At 34.9% G+C, this 21,485-nt stretch overlaps 1 pseudogene across 1 annotated transcript; it reads right to left on the minus strand.

Moving 5' to 3' along the window:
• Nucleotides 1–5,086: 5,086 nt before the first annotated feature.
• On the minus strand, nucleotides 5,087–6,824 carry LOC308272676 (heterogeneous nuclear ribonucleoprotein R-like; annotated as a pseudogene). The gene has a single exon. The product of its transcript is annotated as a heterogeneous nuclear ribonucleoprotein R-like (transcript).
• Nucleotides 6,825–21,485: the final 14,661 nt, after the last annotated feature.

Raw genomic sequence — 21,485 nt, forward strand, 5'->3', positions numbered from 1 at the left:
CATCCTCGGTACCACAAAAAATTAAATAATAAATAAAAACAAACAAACCAACAAAAAATACAGCTGTGTGGTGGCGCAAGCCTGTAACCCCAGCAACTTGAGAATATGAGTCATAAAGATCTTGTGTTCAAGTTTGTTCTGGGCAACTCAGTGAGAACCTATCTGAAAAAGTATATATTACATTAAAAATAAAACCCACAAAAATAGAAGTTTACTCCTAATAAAACTATTTTTCAGATTAAAAAAAACTAGACATAATACACTTTAAGTGACTTGCTGAAATCCACATAACCACTAAATAATAAAGCTGACAAATTCAAATAATTTAACTCCAAAGACACTAATTCAAAGGCTACCAAAGACTTTTTAATTTCCAAACTTCAAGATTTGAATTCATTTTTCATGCTATTTATCTTTCTGAGTTGCTTCGTATGGCTTAATTTGTTTTACATCTTGAAATTGTCTCCTAGGTTAATTCATATATCACAATGCTGGTTTTCTCCAACTACTGTTTTGAAAGTTTTCTGGCATATACTTTTCATCTATTTACTCCTTAAATCTAATGCCCTTTATGTTAATGTTTCAGTATTCTTACTTGCTCACACTACATAAATTTGCTGGGACGGAGAAGGTAGAATTGTTTCATACAAGAACTAATTTCAAAAAAATTGTGACCAGGAGTGGTAGTTTATGTTTGTAATCCCAACATTTAGGAGACTGAGACAGGAGGATCGCAGCTCACAGCCAACCTCAGCTATTTAGTGAGGCCCTTTGCAACTCAGTGTGACCCTGTTTCAAAATAAAGAATAAAAAATAGGGCTGAGGTGTAGCTCGGAGGTAGAATGCCCCTGTGCTCCACCCTACTACTGCAAAAAAAAAAAAAAAAAAAAAAAAAAAAATTGCGTGTGGCTTCTGGGGAAGTTCAAGAGTTAATAACATTCACATTGTGAATATATATTCATCCAACACTAGAACACCCAAGTATATAAAGAAAATATTGTGAGATCTAAAAAGAGACCTGAGCAGAAATATATAAAATTAGAAGATCTCAATACCCACTTCCAATAATGAATGGAACATACAAAGAGAAAATCTACAAGGACACAGAAAATTTGAACATCACTATGGACCAAATATATTTAACAAGCATCTTAATAACTTAATTACATCCCACCCAAAAAACAGGAAAAAAAAAGCGTTCTTTTCAAGTGCACATTAAACTTTTCTAGGATGGATAATAAAACTAGGTTACAAAATTTAGATTACAAAACTAGTTTTTAAAAATGTGATCTGGGTATAGTGGCACATGTTTATAATCCCAGCATTAAGGAGGCTAAGACTGGAGGATCAAATTTTGCAGACAGCCTCAGCTGCTTAGTGAGGCCCTGGTCAACTTATTGAGACACTGTTTCAAAATAAAGACTAAAATATAGGGGAGGAGTTGTAGCTCACAGGCTGGGTTTCATTCCCAGACCTGCAAAAAAAAAAAAAAAAGTGAAGAAGATAAAAATCATATCAAGTAGGCTTCCTGATCAAAATAGAATGAACTCAGAAATCAATCATAACAGCATAAAAACTCACAAATACATGCAACTTATATGGCACACTTTTAAATAACCATTGGGTCAAAACCAAAATGAAATTGTTCATAATTATTTCATGTAAATATACTCTAAGTTATAAGAGTTCCTTTGTCTATAACTCTAAGTCTTAGAGTCTAACTCTAACGCCTTAATCTATAACTCCTAACTCTATGTCTTCCTTAGAGTTTATAGAGATTTGTGTTTTTATATGCTCTAGAGAAAGTTTTAATGTGCATATTATTTTTATCACTTATTATAGTTCAACAAGTTTATTGTTCAAAATTTGCACAACTATCTCTTTTTCCTTAATAATTAAACTCATGAGACTTCTACCTGCAAGATAAACCCTTGCTGAACTGGCTTTGAACTTAAGATCCTCCTATATTAGCCTCTCAAGGACATGCATCACAGATTAGAGACCTGCACCACAACACTCAGTTTGAATGACCATCTTAAATCAACAAATACATGTATAGACAGGTATATTTATAGATTTTTAAAATGTTAATATGAACAAACATTCCAGTGTCACAAAAAACATTTGGTGAAATATTCCTTTTCTTTTTTTGATTATATATATATATATATATATATGTATATATATACATATATACATATATATATACATATATACATATATATGTGTGTGTGTGTGTGTTCATATATATATGACACTTTTCATTAAGTTTGGAAAGTGGTTTCATAATGTATTACTAAATCAGAAAAATAATAACTAAAATATGATCAAAAAATCTGAAATCCAAGGGAAAATGCAGAAACCTGAGCATCATGTCAACAGAGAAATATAATGTGTTTGTTGTTTTACAATTCTTTTCTTAGAGTTAGGGACAAAGAATGGGAGAAGGATGTTTTTATAAAACAGAAGAAAAATGGATACTGGAGAGCAAAGAGCAGATGGCCACTATAGTAAATTTGTTTCCATGAGGCATATGATAGAAATAGGTGGTACTGTAAAATAAAACAGTAATTTAATATTATCATGAAAGTTATACAGAAAAGTAACATGTTTTACTTAAATACACTAAAATTTGTTTATTTAATGTCTTAATGAATAATATACAAATTCACTTTATCCATTTATAATATAAAAATTGATAAAGTATGGATATTAGGCTAAAAGATGTTTAAACTTTTAAAACTATATAAAATATTTCTGAATCTTATTGAAATCTCACAGGTAACCAAAGGAAATCTTTCTCAATCCATGATTTATCACTGTTTCTCTCATTACTTTAAAATTCTATGGTAGAATTTTCTACGTTGTCAAAATTTCAATTCCATAGAAGTGGTGAGTTGTCAGTTTGAAAGTGGAAATATATTGTTATAGCTATTCATTGTTCACATGTATAATACTGTAGTCTGACACAGTTAATATATTCAATATTTCATTTTTTTTAACAAATACTCATTTGGTGTCCCTATTTTGTAAGCAACTTTCTAGATGTTGACAATACAAAGATAAATGAGAAAAAGTGAGTGGCATAAATAGAGATATATTTTAAATAGCATATGGTGTATTGGGCAACTATTTTATATGTGCCAAGCATAAGAGATGTGATGTTGGACGAAATATTGATGGACCTATGTCATGCTAAATGTTTATAAAGAATTTGTTAAGATGAAGACTTAATTAAGGTTTTTAAGTGATGGAATAACATTAACATATCTGTATATAGAAAGATGCTGCCCCAAAACTGATTAGAGAGGAGGATAACTGTGCTGAGAAAAGAACTGAAAACCCATATGTGCCAGGACTTAGAAATAAAAATATTAATAAGGCATGACCTCAGCCTTTAAAGTATTTAGGGTTATGGAGAAAATACAAAAAAAAATGCAAACTTTGCAATGTCCTGCTAAAGAAATCAATACTAAAGGAAGAGTGATTAAATAAATATCTGATTGTGTATATCACTGTGTCAGAGGTCCTAATGAGAAAGGAAATTCATGGAGGTAAGTGTAGTCAGCTATGTGAGCCAGCTTTACATCTCTGTGGAAATAAAAAAATCTGATGTAAGCGACTTAGAGAAGGAAACATTTTTTTTTAACCTTATAATTTCAGAGGTGTGAGTCCATAGTTGACCACTCCATTGTTCTGGACCTGAGATAAGATGAATATTATAGCAGAAAGTTCGAAGAAAAGCTGCTCACCTAGTGGAATCTAAGAAAGAGAGAGAAATGAAAAATAAGAATAAGAATAAGAATAGGAATGGGAAGAAGAGGAAGAAGAAGAAGAAGAAGAAGAAGAAGAAGAAGAAGAAGAAGGAGAAGGAGAAGGAGAAGGAGAAGGAGAAGGAGAAGGAGAAGGAGAAGGAGAAGGAGAAGGAGAAGGAGAAGGAGAAGGAGAAGGAGAAGGAGAAGGAGAAGGAGAAGGAGAAGGAGAGGAAGAAGAAGATGAAGATGAAGAAGAAGAAGAGGAAGAAGAAGAGGAGGAGCAGGAGGAGGAGGAGGAGGAGGAGGAAGAGGACAAGAAATATCCATTTCAAACATGTTTTCAGTTACCTACATCCTCCAATCATGTTCAACCTGCCTACAGTTTCCACCACTTCCCAGTAGCTCATTCACCTATCTGTGGATTAATCCACTCATGAGATTAGTGATCTAATCACTTCTTCAAAGCCCCACCCCATGCCTTCCTGCATTGAGAGCCAAGCCTTCAACACATGAGCTTATGGGGACATTCTAAACAATAACATTGGGTAGATTTGCAAAAGTCATATATAGATTGGAGCTTAAGGAACAGAGAAGTTATTCATAGGGGTCAACAATTTCAATTAAGATCTTTCCTAACAGAAACTATAGCCTATATAAAAATGATTATATGTATATTTTTTGTTGTTTTGAATAGATTTTGAGTTTTATTGAAATATTACATGAACAAGAAATTGGAACTACAATCACATCAAAGAACAAATTGTCATGGCTTTGATGTTTAAGCCAAACAAATTTTGTAGGGCAGATTTCAAAAATGTGTGAAGTTAAAACAATTTAAAAACACAGTTAACCTACTTCTAGAAATGCAAAGCATACAATCATAGGTTATTTTCAATACAAGAAAACTTAAAATTTGTTTAATTTCTTAAAACTACTAAGACAAAGCACTAGCTTGTATTTTTATTTACAGCATACTTCATACTCCTATGTAATCTATCCCAAATCCAGAAAATGAAATTGTCCAAACCAAAGGTTCTGCAAAATCATGATTTAACAGCTTGTTCTGGAGCTAAAATGAAGCCTAAAATGATAAAAGCATTGTAACCCCCAGAATAAGGGAACTCTGTAAGCCCAATATTGTCCAAGATCATTTATGAAACGAAGAAAAATAAATAGACTTGAGTATATATACAAGAGTGATTTCTTCAGCCCAATACAAATAACAGCAAACTGCTACTTAAAAGATGAAACTGTTAAGCAAATTGTTTTTGAAGAATGTAGATCTAGAGCCAATCGTATCTTGCCAGTATCATGTTCGAGCCCTCACTTGTCTATTTCCACTGTTCCCCATAAGTATCCTGATAAAATTCCTGGTTGTCATTATTGTAACCATAGTTACCAGAATATTCACCACCTTGCTGAAGCAGCTGCTGAGCGATGGGTTGGGAACTCCAGTTCTGCTGGTTGTTGGTCTGACGATGCTTGGAATCAGGCTGGTTGTACCCATCTGCCTTTCTTCTGCCTACTACATTGCCCCCATGATTGCCCCGAGATCCACGGAAACCACGGCCTCTCTGCTGTTGTGCAGGACACCCTCTACCACCCCTAGAGCCTCTTGGTGGTCCCAAAGGTGCCCCCTTCTGTGAATAGCCAGCTCTACCTCTTGGAGGTGGTGTTCCCTGCCCCCTTGGTGGTGGTGGAGAACCATGCCCTCCCCTTCCTTCTCCTCTTCCTCTTACTGCATAGCCATCATCATAGCTGTAGTAGTAGGGATCTTCATAGCCTCCACGATAGTCATGATAATCATAACCATAGTAATCATCATAATAATCTTCATAGCCATAATAATCTGGAGGGTAGCCATATCCACCTCTCCCTCCACCATGACCTCGACCTCTAATTGGAGGTGGCATTCGAGGAGGAGGTGATAGTAATGATCTTCATACACAGTGCTTCTCGAGGCCTGTCTAGCAGCTTGGCATTCTTTCCTTTTCTTATCAGGTGCTTAGCTAATAGTATTTCAATTTCCTCCCCTTCTATTTCTTTTTCATTCATTTCATCCATAGACTTAACAGCAGCTCCTCTATCTTCAAAATGGACAAATGCATAATCTTTCAACTTCTTTACTCTTTCAAGTTTTCCAAATTCAGAAAATGGCTTTTCCAATATTTCTACTGTCACTGTAGTAGCCAAGTTTCTTATAAATAAAACTTTCACCTTAGCCATGACTTCTGGATCTGGTTCTTCCACAGGGTCAGTCCATTCAACTGTAACTACATTTCCCCACACGTTTACTTTTCTACTCATCAGCCGGTATCTGGATTGTGCTGCTGACTTGTGATCCTTGTATTCAAGGAAGCAGAACCCCTGATTCTTCTTTTTGTCATCGGGTTGATGATAGAGAATAACGTCCACCAAACCCTCTGTGACTTGAATGAATTCTTCCAAAATATTTTCTTTAGTCTTATTTTTTGAAATGGATCCAACAAAAAGTCTGTTGTTTGCCACAGAAATGCACACTCCAAGGTGTTTACCAGGACGAATTTCATAGCTGTCACACAGTTTAACAGCTTCCTGTGCAGCTTCCTTTCCACAGAAGGTGATAAATGCACACCCTCTGCTGTGGCCAGACAGCAGATCCATCATAAAACACAGGTCCCAGATAGGACCAGCCTTCTAAAACAGGGGCACCAATTCATCCTCATATAAATTTCTAGGTATTTTACCAACAAAGACCTCTGTTCCAAAACCAGGCTGCACAACAGATTACACACTGTCTGGTGGAGGACCACCATACTTTCTCTGTCCTGTGGCTACATTCAAAGTATAACCAGTCCTCTCAAGCAAGGCCTTGATCTTTGCTTCATCAGGTCCTTTCATGGACTCCTGCACTTTGCTGCCCTGTTTCTCTCTTTGCCTGTAGGTCTTCATAACTCCACATAAAAATTCACTTTTGTTCTGAACATGTGATAAGTCACTTTCCTTGAACTGTTGTAGCACAGACAGAGCTCCTTCTTCATTAACTTCTTGGAGAGCATCAATTGCTCTTTCATCAAGATCGACATAAGCTACCAATCAGCTGGGCATGTTGGAGCATGCTTGTAATCCCAATATTTGGGAGGCTGAGACAGGAAGATTGCAAGTTCACTGCTGGCCTCAGCAACTCCTGAGGCCCTCCGCAAAAATGTCTATATATAAGAAAGGATAGTGCATATTCTTGGTATTTGGAAATACCTAAATAACCTTTGATATTTGGAAATATCAAATAAGAAGGCATTACTGAATCATGGTATACATGAAAGTGGAGATTATGGTAGAAACACTAATAGAGACAATAAGAAAATTTTACTATATGTATGGGTTTTTAAACTAGAAAATAGGAACATTTGTAAAGTTTTATGCAGAAAAAAATAGGCCGTTTAGAATATGATATCTGCTGACACAAGATTAGAGCCAGAATACAGTTAAGAAACAACTGAAAGAAATGAAGACTAGAACTAATTTTAAAAAGAAAAAGGGAAAGAATATATACTGGCTAAAATATCTACAGGGTTGGAATTACAGTATTTGATAATCTGTTAGATATGTAGTTCAAGCGAGACTATTTCTATGGTGCAGAGATTTGGAAATTACCATTCACAATGGAAGGAAAAAGAATTCTAGGAAAGTGAAGACTATTTTTTACCTTCGACACACTGAGCTTGAGGTACCAATGTGACATGGACAGTAGGAACAAAAAAATAAAAATTTTGATATAGGACAAGAAATTGTGTTTTATAAATAAATCTGGAATTAAAGTCTATGTCTTTGTCTTCTCTTATTATATAGCCTTGTTCCATACCCTAGTTATGATTTAGATTTGGAATTTCTCTTATATGCTGAAGGCCTGGTCCACAGTGCATCAATGTTTAGAAGTGGGTTTGGGGGAAGTGTTTGGATCACTGGAGCTCAGTCTCATCAGTGGATTAATCCATTTATGACTGAATGTATTACTGGTAGGTACTGGAAAGTGCAGGTAGCTGGGACATATTTGGAGGAAGTAGGTCACTGGGTACCCTGTAAGGGATTTTCTGTTCTTAGCCACTCTCTTTCCCACTCTCTGATTACCAGCTGCTATTAGGTGAGTAATTTTCTTCTAACATGACTTTCTACCATGAAGCTATGCCTCACTCAAAGTAATGCAGTCAGACAACCATGGAACTGAAACCTCTTAAACCATAAACCACAATAAATCTTTCCTTTTTAAAGTTCCTTTCCTCAGATATTTATCACAGCAACCAAAAGCTGACTAACAAGATCTTAAGGGCAAAGGTTGGCCAATAGATACAGGCATTAAAATAGATATAAGGAATTCACTACCCATTAGCAGGTGGATTTGAACATGATTTAGGGTCCATCTGCCATATGCTCAAAGGTCTGAGGGCAACTAAAATGTTAATTGGTCTCTGGCTCTTTTTATTTGATCATCAAACTTTCTAGTTTTGCCAACTTCCTTTCACTAATTTGGTTGATTAATGTCTGGTGGAAGCACAGGTGGTGATAAAAATACAAGCAATATTATATTTAAATGTAATCTAAAATTAGCTTTAAAATAAATGCTGTTACTTGAAATTCTCTAAAGTCAGAATTGATCTCATTAGTTCCTTTTTACATAGCCTATATTACATACACACTGTATTATACAGATATTACATACATAAAAATCCATACTAAATTTTAGTAAGGTCATGTGTTAGGTCTTACACAAAAATTAAGCAAGGAAACGAATACAGAAAGAACTTAGATATATATTTTAAGTAATTTTTTAAGAGAGGGTACACTTTATTCTTTCAAATGTTTTGTTTAAAGTCATACTCTCTGTGTATATAGTTTTTTTTTCAGAAATGTTAATTTATTTTATAACCCTATAATTATGCTATTTATTGGATTAGTATAAACTATCAATTTGTTGCTCTGAATCTTTATTACTATAAGCTATAATGTACATATATGAACTTTCTGTCACTGGGCAGGGTAGTAAAAAGCAAATCCATTAATCAATTAGCATCACAATGTACAAAATAGCTACCTTTGAATACCTAAAAGATGACCAGGTGACTTCACAAGGAGATATAACTATAGCAAGAAATAAGTTGGACTTCTAACAGACTGGAATAGACAGTATAACAAGGTATAAAAATCCATAAGATGAACACCCAAAATAGTACTGATATTCTGGATAGGACTGTAGTAGGTGATTGGGTTTAAATAAATTTTAGTTCTCCTAAGTCAAGAGGTTATTATTATATAATAAAATAAAAAATGTTTTTATTGCTTTATGAATTTAAAAATATCTGAAATAACTCTGAGAGTAAAGCAAAACAAAATATAGACCCCTTAATTTGTGATGAAAATATTGTGGATAGAATAAAGGGAAAAATTAATTTTAATATAGAAAATACCAATTTTATATAGAAGTGTAATGTTAGTTGATTTTATTTGACTAATAAGAATAATCAAGAGGCCGAGCGTGGTAGCACACACGTAATCTCAGCTATCAGAAGGCTGAGACAGGAGGATCCTGGTTCGTGGACAGCCTCAGCTACTTAGTGAGGCCCTCTGCAACTCAGTGAGACCCTGTTTCAAAATAAAGAATAAAAAATAGGGTGGGGGGATAGCTCAGAGATCGAATGCCCCTAGGTTCCATCCCCAGACCTGCAAAACAATAAAGAATAATCAGGAAACTGTTAGCAGTTATATTAAAGAAAGAAGGTAAATTCACTGTTCAAATAGTGAATTTGAGAAGGTAAATTCACTCTTCAACTTGAGAACGAGTTGATTTTAGACCTTATAAAAGGTGAAGGAAATAAAAAACCCTTATCTACATAATATATAGACTGTAAAATATGCAACCAGTCTCTAGAATATTTTCTTGTCCATTCAGTTGTCTTTGGAGAAAATTCACATAGGACATGTGTTTTTTAGAAGAAGAACATTATTTCCATAGTAAAATTTCAAAAGAAACTATCTGCTGGCTTCTTATATAAGAAATGTGCCATACTCCTTATCACAGCTTTGTGATGAATGACAAACTCATTTTTTATAGTTATTTCTTATAATGACTTGTAGCAATAGCTGAGAATGACATTACGCAGGACCTCAGAGAAGGTGCTACTGCATCCACTTTTGATCAAGGTACAGGATATTCTGCAAGTCCAACTTAATCAAAGAGAAGAACTCAGAGTTGAATTCCTGATCATTGTGACTATGTTCTCTAAGTATCAGTTTCCAACATATTTTTTATATAATATGAAAAAATACATTCAAGAATGTCATTAAGCAAGTACTAATCTGTACCACTTTTTTAAAATAGAAATTGGAAATGGGGCCAAATTTGAACCATGTGACTTCTAATGCTTTTCTACTAAATATATAGTATCCTTTTCTAATGAAAATGAATGAGAGTTCACTTTTATGAAGTCATTTTATATACACAAATACACATGTACATATTTATTCATTATACAAGGTATATAAAAGAAATAATTTAACACAAAATTCCCAAAAGTATGTCTTGTTTAACATTTTAATTTGCCATAATTATGTACAGCATTTTCTCCTAGAAACAGTTGCCAATAGTTACTCCTCTTAACCTAGCCTGATTTAATCTACTTGCATTTAGCCTTAGTCTTCTATCTGTAATTTTCTAGAATGGTTTATGCTCTAGAGGACTTGGTCCCTTTATTTCCTGATAGCACCTGATCTTTGCCATTTTAATACATGGGAAGCAATCCAGCATAAAGAAGTGTTGCTATCTGGTAAATTATGATTGTAACTGAAATTATTTCTTTTTTATTGGTGCATTGTAATCATACATCTTAATGGGGTACAAGATGGTAAAAGCATACATGCACACATCACTCCTTTAGCTCTTCCCCAATTCTCATTCCATTCCCTCCCCCTCCCTCCTTCTCATGTTTGGCTTAATGATTGACTTTGGTGTGTTTATAAATGTACATCATGAACATTAGCAAATTTTTATCTTCACCCTTCCCTTCCCCCCTCAGGTCACCTTATTTGCTCATATATGGTTTTTCCTTCTTATTTTTAAAAAGCAAGATTATGACTTTTATTTACCTCCTAATTTATAATCATCCTCCTGGCCGTATATTCACACAGCATCAAATGAAGTATAATTAACATTCATCAAATACATATTGAAACCTCTGCTTGATAGAAATTAAAAATCCTGATAAAATATTATACATGTCCCATAAAGCAGATTTTATTGGTGATAGAATATAAGTCTGACTTCCTTCCCCTGTCTTCTTGTAGCTCTTTGAGCATTTGCCTTCTACCTCTCTTATCCGATCCTCTTCTTCCACTCTTACATTCTCAAGACAGGCATAAAAATACTTATAAGGTGGACAAAGGGATTCTGAAAGATCTATTTTTCTGATCCAAAACATTTTTAAGGAAGATATGTGTATTTGGTGTTCTGTACTACAGTTTTAATGAGCAAAGGCAGTTTTTTGTTGTTATGGTGGAGATGGTGGTTTCATTTATTTCCTACACAATTCAATTGCAATAAGTTTCAAATGGCTGATTTTATTTTTTTTATTTCTGACTATAACTGAAGAAAGTAGAATAATAACCTCACACTATGACCATCCCCAGCTGAAACCTTTTTATAAGTGTTCTCTCTATATTCTCATTTTGTTGGGAGGGGTTTTCTGAAGAAAGCACTTATTCTACCCCATAATTACCTTCTTCAATTTATCACAGAAAAATTGCTTTTATTCAGTAGGTAATATTTGAAAGGCTGGTCTCTGCCCCCTTTTCTTCCATTGAACTCTCCATAATGATTATGGAATGTGAGCTAGTTCTGTTTTTCTATCAACATTTTATCATTTAGTACTTGTGAAAACAATTCCCACTTTACTAAGCACACTCAGGGTCTGATATGTTTTAGACTAAAGTACTTCAAAATATCAGACAAATAGGCATACAAGGGCACACAGTTATCAAATACTGCTGTTCACTGCCTAACAGAGAATGTAAAATACAAACCTACAGTTAACAGAAATGGGCATAAGAATAGATCCTCAATAAATATTTAAAAAATGTACACAGTTCTATTGTTCCTCTCTACACTTTTTTTTACTCTCTCATTTCAAACCTGTAGTTTGGCATTTTGGACCACACAGGAATTGTTTCTGAATTGAGATTGTATAGAACTGTATTAACATACTGTCAGAAACAAAAAATTGTATCTTTTATGCATATTGCCCTTCATAGTTATAATGCACAATAACTTACGACATCACATTTGGTTTTCTAACATAACCTAGAAACGAATTTTCAAACTACACATCTCCTTTTCTAAGGTGAAGGTGAGTTGAAGGCAGAGCCAGGGTAAGGAGAGAGGAGAAGTATTGGAGCTGGGTCTGTGTGCAGGTATTTTTAGTATGCTCCTCTAATGATGGTGTTGCTTATGTGAAACTAGTAGTAGATTCACTTTCTACAGGGATGATTCTCAAACTATGATTTTCACATCAGCCTCATATCCCTAGATGAGATTTTTTTTTGAAAAGTCAAACATCCAGGCTCCCTTAGAGATCCTGAACCAGAAGGGCTATACGATAGTCTCCATAGCTTTTAAAAAGCTCTCCTTAGAAATTAGACCAGAGATTGTGAAGTTAATAGAGGAGGCCATAGGCTCAACACTACAACATACATACACAGGCAGTAACATTCTCAACAAGACCCCCAAAGCTCTGAAAATTAAAGCAAGAATTAACAAGTGGGATGGCATCAAACTAAAAAGTTTATTCTCATCAAAGGAAACCATCAAGAACCTAAATAGGAAGCCTACAGAACGGGAGAATATCTTTACCAGCCACCACTCTGATAGGGGGCTAATATCCAGAATATACAAAGAGCTAAAAAGACCCTACACTAGCAAAATAAACAATGCAATCAAGAAATGGGCAACTGAACTGAATGGACACTTTACAAAAGAAGAGATACAAATGGCCAATAGATACATGAAAAGATGTTCCACATCATTAGTCATCAGGGAGATGCAAATCAAAACTACACTAAGATTCCATCTAACCCCAATCAGAGTGGCAATCATAAAGAAATCAAATAACAAATCCTGATGAGGATGTGGGGAAAGAGGAACTCTTTTACACTGTTGGTGGGAATGCAAACTCGTTCAGCCACTATGGAGATTGGTGTGGAGATTCCTTAGAAAACTGGGAATAGATCCACCATATGACCCAGCTATACCGTTCCTGGGTATTAGGAGTTGGTATAAGGAGTTGAAATCAGAGAACTACAGTAACATATATGCATATTACAATTTGTAATAGCCAAAATATGGAACCAAACCAGGTCTCCATGAACAGGTGAATGGATTGCAAAATTATAGGAAATACACACAATGGAATTCTATTCAACTCTAAAAAAAGAACAAAATCATGGTATTTGCAAGAAGATGGAAAGTCCTGGAAAGCATTCTGTTACATGAGATCAGCCAAGCACAGAAAGAGAAGGGAGAATATATGAATATATATATATATATATATATATATATATATATATATATATATATATATATATGTATTTGGTGGTACTGGGGTTTCTGGAAGCCCTTCTACTTCTGGGCTACACTCCCAGACCTATTTTATATTTTTTATTTGGAAACAGGGTCTCTTAAGACAGCGAGGCTGGCTTTGAACCTGCACAATCCTCCTGTCTCTGCCTCCCAAGCGCGGGGATTACAAGTGTGCGCCACCACGCCCGGCCAAAGGGACATATGTTTTCTCTAATATGCCCAAACTAGGGAGCATTGGGGATACTAGAAGGACTCCAGATAATAGAACATAAATCTCAACAAAGTTTGAATGGAAGAATAGGAGAGGAAGAAGGCTGAAGTTGATTAACGGAGGGGCTATATCTGAATATGTGTAAACCTATGACTATATAATGGTTACCCTGTACACTCATGGTTGGGAGGGCAGGATGGGGAAACTGGGGTGGGGGAGAGAGGGCACCAAGTACAGTTTAAATGTATACCATTTATTTTCAAGAAAAAAGAAAAATCTCTCCAAGAGAGTCTGAGGCATACTAAAATTTGAGAACCACTGCTCAAAATTAGCAGTTCTCAAATTTTGGTGGGGATCAGAGCATCTGGTGTTATTAGTATTGGGATTTTTCCAAGTTTTTAAACATGCATCCTAAAGGAGAGACAATCATTTGCAACTGGATATTCTAAAAATTCTAAAGGTGGCTCTAATGCACAGCAAAGTTTGAGAAACATTAACACAATCTAATTCTACAGCCTATTTTTAGAGATTAGTTTCCACATATTCTGATTTCTGTCCCACTTCTCTCCTTAACATCTTCCTTTCTATAGTCCTTTTCATACCCCACATTTTAAACTTTATCTACATCCATAATTTCACAATATCCTAGAGTATACATAATCTCTGAGCCACTGTGACTTAATATGATGAGTCCCTTTAGAAATCCCTACTCATGGGGCGTGGTGGTGCACGCTAGTGATCTCAGTGCTTGGGAGGCGGAGACAGGAGGATCTTGCTGGTTCAGAGCCAGCCTTTGCTGGCTTAAGAGACCCTGTTTAAAAAAAAAAAAAAAAAAAAAAGGTCTGGGAGTGTAGCCTGGCGGTAGAAGGGCTTTCAGGAACCCCAGTACCACCAAAAAATAAATAAATAAATAAAAATAAATAAAATAAAATAAAAGGCTATTTTTGTTGTAAAGAAACAACATTTTGTAAAAGTTTAAATACAGGCCCTTCACATATACCAACAAATTATTTATCTCTATCTTTGTTATATCTTTTATCTAATCGTGTTAGACTATATTACCAGATATATTTCTCTCAAATAGTATATATTCTCTAAAAACAGACTTATTTACTATTACATAAATTTAAGACTCTCTGATTATAATATTAAAATAGTAATATATATTTGTATACTTTCCAAGAATTGCTGCTTTATTTATATTATCTCTTTGAAATATGTTTAAAATATTGTATGCCATATAAAATATCATTTTTACATATAGGTAGTAGGATAATGTATGTTTCATAAATAAGAATTTGGAGGTTAAAACTGGTCCACATTACACAATGTATAAATGTATCAGAACATTGCATGGGACCATAAAATACATATAGTACTTGTTTATGCATCAGTTAAAAAATATCTAAGTATTTTGAGAGTATTTACTAAAAATAAGTGATAATCAACAAAATAGACGTGTTTAACCTGATTACACAATGTATATATGTATTGAAACATCACATGGTATACATTAATATGTATAATTTTGTGCTTTTATGTATCAGTTAAAAGTAAACAACTAAAATACTTAAAATAAATTTTTGAAATGTATTTAAGGAAAGAGAAACTTCCAAAAGGTCCTAATTGATAAACTCAGGGTTAAATCTGGGCAATCTATTCCCAAAGATTGAGCTCTTCAAAGTTACAGTAATGCCCCAAATGTACAGGTCTTGCCTCAGATTTCCCAAAGAAGTCCCAAGGCACACCTCAAAGTCTATCCACATTCCTTTATCTGGTCTCATGCTGTTCAAAGAAGGCAAGTACCAACCACTGTGACTGAACTTGTACCTTTGTGAGGATGTTACTTCCCCACTACTATGCCCAGGTCAAAGAGTGCTACTGTGCCTTATTACTCCCATGATTTAATAAGTTTATTTTTTTATCAAGACCTTCAGATATCTTTCAGGAAATAAGTCAAACAGCCACTAGTGACAAAAGCTTCTGCAAAGAAATTTAAAATTAATCTCCTAAGCAGCATGGGCATGATTTTGACACTATACTGTCTGTTTCTATGGTTGAATTGTAGTGAAGATATATAGTATTAAGTTTATCATCATGTATAAATGTACAGTTGAGTTGTATTAATTATATTAATCTCATTTGTAACATATCAGTCTTGATTTTCCAAACTAAAAGTCTATACACATTAAGCACTAATTCCTCTTTTTCTATTTTTCCTATCCTTCGTTACTCCATATTCTGCTTTCTGTTTCTGTTATTTGACTCTCTTAAATACTTCATGAAGCTGGGTGTGGTCACACATGCCTGTAATCCTAGCATTTTGGAGGCTGAGACAGAAGGATCATGGTTCACTGACAGCCTCAGCTACTGAGTGAGGCCCTTTGTAACTCAGTGAGACCTTGTTTCAAAATAAGGAATAAAAAATAGGACTGGGGGTGTAGCTCAGAAATGAATGCCCTGGGTTTCATCCCTAGTATCACAAAAAAAAATATTTCATGAGAATAGGATCATACACTATTTGTTCTTTTATAACTGGCTTATTTTTCTTAGTGTTATGTTTCATGTTTTACCTATGTTGTAACATATGACAAGAGTTCCTTTTTTTATATGACTATATAATGTCCATGTACTTAATAAAGTGTCTTTACCATTCTTTTGTTAACAAACATTTCAATTCATAATAAAAAGAGAATTTTGAAAGCAGTAAGAGAAAAGTAACTTGCCATGTCTATGGTAACCCCCATAAGACCATCAGGATATATATTAGTAGAACTCATGACGTTTTAAAGGAAATGATGTGATATATTCAAAGTGTTGAAAATAGGTACTTCCAAACAAGAATACTATATCTGGAAGAACTACCAGTTAAACCATGAAGAAAAACAAAGATTTTCCTGGAAAAACAGTTGAAATAGTTTTTCACTACTGGACTGCTGTACAAAATTAATGCTAAAAGGGAGGCTGGTGCAGAGGTGTATGTCTGTAAAACCAGTACTTGGAAGGCTAAATTAGGAGGATTATAGGTTTGAAAACAGATTTAACAGTTTAGGAAAGACCTCAAGAACTTAGTGAGAAAATGTTTCAAAATAAAAAGTAAAGCCGGGTGTGGTGGCACAAGTTTGTAATCCCTGCGCTTGGGAGGCGGAGAGAGGAGGATTGCACAGGTTCGAAGCCAGCCTTGCTGCCTTAAGAGACCCTGTTTCCAAGTAAAAATATAAGTAAATAGGTCTGGGAGTGTAGCCTGCAGGTAGAAGGGCTTCCAGGAACCCCAGTACCACCACCAACAACAAAAAAAGTAAAGTGCCAGGCATGGTGATACATGCTTGTAATCCCAGTGCTTGGGAGGTTGGGACAGGAGAATCTTGCAGGCTCAAATCCAGCTTTAGTTGGCTTAAGAGACCCTGTTTCCAAATAAAATATAAAATAGGTATGGGAGTGTAGCTCAGAGTTAGAAGGCCTCTGGGTTCCATCCCCAGTACCACCAAAAACAAACAAACAAAAAAAAGTAAAATAGGACTTTGTTATTATTCCCTGACTGGCTTATTTCACCTAGTATAATGTTCTCTATGTTCAAGTATATATTGCATGATATTTTTAGGCTGAATAATATACTATTGCATATATATGTCATTTTCTTTATGCATTCATTAATCAATGGACATTCAGGTTATTTCTTTATCTTGGCCACTATAATAGTGCCACAGTGTGCTAGTGAGTGTGCTAATATCTGAAGTTCTGATTTCAGTTCATTTGGAAAAATTTTCAGAAGTTGAATTAATGTCATATAGTAGTTATATTTGTAATTAAGAAACTTCCAAAATATTTTTCATAGTTGTGTTATTTTAAATCCTATCAAGTATACAAGGTTTCCAATTGTTTCATATCCTGACCAAAACTTGTTGCCTCTACTTTTTATTTATATTTCTTTCTTTCTTCTTCCCTTCTTTCTTAATAATAGACATTCTAATAGATGAGTGATGTCTCGTGTTTTGATTTGCATTAGGATTAACATTATTGAGCATCTTTTCATATACCTATCTGCCATATGTATCTCTACTTTGAAAAACGTATATTCAACTTCTTAACCTATATTTTAATAGTTTTTACATTTTTTGCAATTGAGTTATTTGATTTCCTTACCTTTTGTGGGATATAGCCCTTTATCAAATAAGATTGGGAATATTTTTTTCTGATTCCATAAGCCAGTTTTTCATTTTATTGATTTCTTTCAATGCAAAAAAAATTATAATTTGGTGTGGTTCCACATGAAAAAAATTATTTAGTCAAACCCATCATATTTTTTTTATTTCTCTGAACTCAAAACAACTGTTTCTCATGTTTTCTCTTAAGTACTGCCGCTTCAATATCTAGAAGTTACATGTCAGTAAAGTCTGAAGTACAGAGCTATTGATATTTTATACTATGAAAGTTCAGTTATCCAAATACCATTACTTAAATATTTCATTACCTATTGATTGGTGATGTTTGCTACCCATGTAATATAACAACTTCCTCTATAGACTTTTTCTTATTTCTGGCCTTTTCACTCTGATCAATAGAATCATGGCTCCATAAGTCAAACCTTTAATCCTCTTGTGTCTAATTATTTGCATTTTCTTAAATATTCTTAGCTTTTTAAAATTTTCATACAAATTTTAGAATATTTCCTTAGCTTCACAAAGATAATTTTGAGTAGTTGATTAAAGTTTGTATTACTCAAGTTTCTCCAAAGTAACAGAATTCAAGTTTTGTAAATAAACAAAATTGTGTGTGTGGGTATGTGTGCGTGTGAGTGTGCGAAATTTCACCTCTAAGCTATGCCCCCAATCCTATTTTATTTATTTGTTTTGAAATAGGATCTCACTAAGTTGTGGAAAGCCTTGATAAGTTGCCGAGTCTGGCCATGAACTTGAGATCCTCATCTCTCAGCCTCCCAAATACTGTGATTACAAGCATTCATCACCATGCCTGGAAGAAAAAGTACATATATATATATATATATATATATATATATATGCATACATAACACACACACACACACATATATATACATATATATACACACATATATATATACATATATACATATATATAATACATATATATTATGAAAGGTGTTTTATAAAATTGGCTTACACTAAAAAATAATGTAGTCTCAAGTGATTTCCTGCACTTATAGTGCCTGAGGAACCAATAGCTACCTGAGATTATAAAAAACTGGAGTCTTAGAACGTGAATGATTAAACAATTAATCCCAGTCTTAGACACAAAGGCCTGGAGACTTCAGAGAAAATGGTAGGTAATAGTCCATTTGGAATAGCAAAAAAGCTAATGTCTTCTATGCACAGGTGAGAGAGGATGCACCTCCACGCAGGAGGAATCAAGCTTGCCTTCACGCAGCTCCCTCCTTCCTGTTTCCACCCTCTGCTTCATCTGGAGCCCTCGACTTATTTGCCAATGCCACTCGTATTCAAGACAGGACCTCTCTTTCAACCAGCTATTCTACAGACCAACTATTTCATCAACATATATCAAGGTCACATAATCCTTGGTATTTCTCAGTCTAGTCACAAAAATAATTCAAACTGAGCACTGTGGACAATGCCTGTAGTCCTAGTACTCAGGAAGCTGAGACAGGAGGACTTGAGGTTCACAAACCAGTATCAGCAATTTAGGGATGCCCTCAGCAACTTAGTGAGACTCTGTTTCAAATTACAATAAAATAAAATAAAACATGGGGCTGGGAGTGTAACCCAGAGGCAGAATGCCCCTGGGTGCCATTCTTTGTGGATAGGTGGCAGGATGCCTCTGTGCTCATAAGGTGCTCTACCATCACATCTGTTGTTTATTGGCTTCTTTTGAGCGAGATAGACTTTCAGTTTGCTTCTTGAAAATATTTTTATTAAACCTTTCCATGACAGTCTTAGAAGATGGTGGGTCTTCACAGAAGACTGTGGCATCACTTTGGGGCTTGTCTGTTTCCTCGTCCAAGTAGATGTAGGTCATAGATTGTCCAGTTCTCCTGTTCATATTATTGATCCCACACTCCTTAAGAAGTTGCTTAGACTACCGAGAGTCACATCATCATTTAATCCTTATTCATAAATTACACCGATGTCAGAGTCTTCAAGCAGACTGGGAAGAAGGGAGTGTTTGGTCAAGATCCCTCTTATTTTCCCCCATGAATCCATCAAGCTTATTGAAAACTTCAACAACCATTCCACTGCATCCTCCTCCCTACCAGTTTCTGATCATGTCTTCACAATCAAATTCCTCTCTTCCCTTGCATTGATTATCAGGACACCTTATGTTCTAGTTTTCGCCTGGCCCCAAAAATTATCTAAACTTCTGCCCATAAGCACCCATGCTACTGGAAGGACCTGTTCAAATGAATTCCGCTTTCTGTCTGTAGCTCCTGCTCCATTAGACATATCGACTTGGAGCCTGGTGCTAGGATCCAGTGTGTCTGTGGTGAGGGGAGGTGAAGAGTAACAAGTAGCAGGTGGCTACTCATAGCTGCTTTGTTGAACATAGCTTCTCTTTTGCCAATATTTGCTCAGTTGCCCATATGAATTCTGCTGAGAGTAACTGCTCTGATCATAACTAGTTGGCTGTGTAGAAGAATAGCGGGTAGATGGATAAGGTAGAGATGCAGTGATTGGCTGCATGAAATAGCTCCCAGTGACCTGAGGATAACTGTACTTACTCTGTCAATATTCTAGGCTGGGCTGATTGTCACCACCTGTGCTATATCAACATTGACTAGCCTCAGCAAGCTTTTTTTGCCATCCAGTGGGGGCAGCAGCTGCCAGCTGCTGCTCGTAGGCTGGGTAAGCAGGCCGAGAGCCAGTTGTAGAATAAGCTGCACAGGAAGCCTCAGTGCTGGTGACTGTAGTAATGGTACTATCATAAGCCTGGATAGGCTGTCTGGATGCCCAGATGTGAGGACAACTGGAGAAGCATAATCAATGGGAAACTATCAATAAGGAGTTGCAGGAGCATTCTGCTCATAGACTGCAGCCTGGGTCTAGACGACATTATTTAGCGGTCCATAGGTTTCATAGCTTTATTTTCCATATTCTTGGGTGGCTTGCAGAGATCTTTGAAGTGTCAAACAATATAAGCACTGCCTCCCTGCTGGCTGTGGCTTGACTGTAGGTAAAATAATCCATGGGCAATTTTATCTTGACTTACTCTCTCTCTCTCTCTCTCTCTCTCTCTCTCTCTCTCTCTCTCTCTTCCATTTTAATCTATTTATACTGACAAATACACAACCCTGATGAACTTTCTGATACATTCTCACAGTTTATAGAATCTCCTGAATTTGTGATGCCAGCAACTATGTTGTTTGCAGGTAGTACAAAATGTGTATTTTCTTTAAATTTACCTACCTATTCATATTTATACCATAGCAAGTATTTCCAGTAAAATATTAAATAAATTAATCTTTAGTTACCTTAATCTTTAATAGAAGTGTCTCTAAAATATGAACCCACACTATCTATATTTGACCTGGTATGTATATATAAGTATATATACATATATTTGTACCTATCTACATATGCAGTAAAATAAATTATCTTTCATTTTTAGTTTGCTAAGCAGATTTAAATCATGATAAGTATATTTTTATTGGGTTATTTTCTGTACAATTTAGGGTGATTATATATACTTTTTTCTTATTTTGTTAGTGTGTTGATATATACTGATATATGTTTTTGACGTTGAAACTTGTGAAGTTATATGATCACATGTATTTGATAATTAGGTAATACATGCAAAATTAAACATGTCAGTGTATTTAGAATAGTTTTCCTGTGCTTATAAGCAAAATTGCCACACAATTTTCTATTCTTCTAATTGTTTGAAAATTTGTACAAGCTTTGCAAAATGAAGATATTTTGTAGTATTATTT

This window comes from Muscardinus avellanarius (genome assembly GCF_963383645.1).
Source record: "Muscardinus avellanarius genome assembly, chromosome: 13".
Classification (NCBI taxonomy): Eukaryota; Metazoa; Chordata; class Mammalia; order Rodentia; family Gliridae; genus Muscardinus; species Muscardinus avellanarius.